This window comes from Penaeus monodon, chromosome 37 (assembly GCF_015228065.2).
Source record: "Penaeus monodon isolate SGIC_2016 chromosome 37, NSTDA_Pmon_1, whole genome shotgun sequence".
NCBI lineage: Eukaryota > Metazoa > Arthropoda > Malacostraca > Decapoda > Penaeidae > Penaeus > Penaeus monodon.
In genome coordinates this window covers 29,742,217-29,744,716 of record NC_051422.1, presented here as the reverse complement: position 1 = coordinate 29,744,716, position 2,500 = coordinate 29,742,217, and positions in this window count along the sequence as shown.

Here is a 2,500-nt window from a genome sequence, read left to right as displayed (position 1 = left end):
GAATCATTATTCGCTTATTAATCACACCTTTCTCACCCTCCTCAAGTCGCTTGCATGTTTTGGGTACCCCCCAAGCGTTTGTGTGATTCGTGAATTATATATCCTTCGGGAATTTTGCGAGCGCCCATTACAGATACGCAGAAGAGAGCAGGGTTATTATATTCCTGGCTCAAGTCGCTTCAGTCATATACGGCATTTGGGTATAGGATCCCCCCGTTATTGAGTTTTATTGAAGTCTGACGTGCAAAGCTAGACATGTACCTCGGCAGTTCAGATTTCTGACCCGAGAAGATTTGCTTGATAAAAAATTGGCGAATATTTTTTCATGTCACCATTCATTCATGCGTACATTCTGTCGCATATCATTATATGTTGAATTCAATGTGGTAGTTGAAATAATCTTAAATAGCTAGCATTGCTAATTTACTTCAGTTTTGTTATACTGAACGCTAATATTCGTGTTTGTGATTCATTCTCTGTGTGAGGTCACTCGCCTTCCCTCTCATTAACGCTAGCTGTCACTCACACACGCATACACACACACCTTCACCTCACTCACACACGCAGGACAAAAGACACTGACCCTTTTTCATTAATAAGGCTGGTTGCTGTCTTAGTGCCGGCGTAAAGATTTATTATGTATCTCTTTAGCCCGCAATTTTGTCCGTCGTGACGAGTGGTTCATACATAAACTACAAGTTACATCTATTTCTTAGCTGTGTGACGACTATGGTTCAAATAGATCTTCGCGGATCGCCGATGTCGTTCCCTTATCTATTCTCATATCTATCAGAGATGGTTGGTAGTTCAAATAGGTCTATGCGGACCGCTACTGACATCTCCCTCTTCTATTTTCTTCTTTACCTTTGTGAAAATAAAACACAAAATGAAAAAAAAGACGAAATTAAGTTAAAAACCAACATTAAAAACCGTAAATTGTTATGAATAACCGGCTAGTGGTAATTACCACCCCATCTTCTCTGTTGCCTTTCTTTTCTCTTACTCTGGCCCTACGTGTATGATCTGGCTCCCCGACTTTATATTGCAGTCGGACCGACACGGCACCGAGGGAGGACCCTTAGGATGCTGTGAGAAGGACGTCATCAAAGATCGCCATAGGCCCACGGACCAGGATTTTCGTCAGAAAATGTGTTAAGCCGTCCCAGTGTAGTGGACGGGCGTTGCCTGCCAGACTCCCCGTAGATCCAGCGAACCAGCACCTTTGCCGCAGGTACCAGTCGCCCCAGAATGCTGTGCCTGGTGGACGCCTGCAGATCCGGTCAACTCCAGGAGCTCGTAGCGCAGATATCAGCCGCCCCGAGATGCCGCCCCTGCCCCGACGCCCGTAGATCCGAATGAAGATTACGAGGACGTGTGGACGCGAGAAGGACCTGGACGAGATCTGTGAGGACGTGTGGACGAGGACGCCGCCGAGTTAGGCCTGGGCCAGGACTACGAGGAGGTCAGGACGAATCCGAAGTCAAGGAGGAGTTGTGCGAGACTTTCGAGGACGTGTGAATATCGAGGACGAGCAGATTACACCGAGACCAGGAGGATGAGGACGACAGGGACGAGCAGCCACGAAGAAGCACCAGGACGACGCACGAGAACGAGACGACCAGCCAAGTTAGGTCACCCTTGAAGGCGCCTCGAGGGCGAGGCGCGAGTAGGTGGCCGAGCAATATAAGATGTGGATAATTCTATTTCTGTTACAGGATGTGGATAATTCTATTTCGGTTACCAGTGGACCACGTGGCTGTTTTCCACGTGGATCCAAATGTCACAAATAAGAACCACCCGCTCAGCGAGGGCGGAGGTCACATTTTATATCTGACCTCGTTTGACCGGGAGTTCGTGCTAAGCTACCACCGCGCTAAGGTCAGCTCCGCCCTCTCTCCGGGCAGCTGACCGTGACCTCCGCGCGGCCCGATAACCCGTATAACTAAACATGTCGTGTTCTTATACTGCGTGGTGTCAACTCTCAGAATAAAGAGTCAAGCCGTTAACAAGTATAAACTACCCTCTGTTCACCATTGTACTAAGGATGATAGCCTTTTATATATATATATATATATATATATATATATATATATATATATATATATATATATATATATATATATATATGTATACATACATATACCTATATCCATATACACACATACATACATATACATATATTCATATACACACATACATACAAATATATATACATACACATACACACACGTGGTGTGTGTGTGTGTGTGTGTGTGTGTGTGTGTGTGGTGTGTGTGCATGTGTGTTTGTGTGTGTGTCAGATTGAGTGTATGTGTGTGTGTTCGTAAGTGTTTGTGTATGTGTGCGTGCGTGCGTGTATGCATGTATATCCTTCCAGAAGAACGCTTGTTTGTACAAGGGCTGATTCTTTCTTCTATCACTAAATCCAACATTGTCTTACAAATACGTCTTCATTATCTATGATAATTAGAGAGTCAAAATGTACATTTTCCCAGTCGAT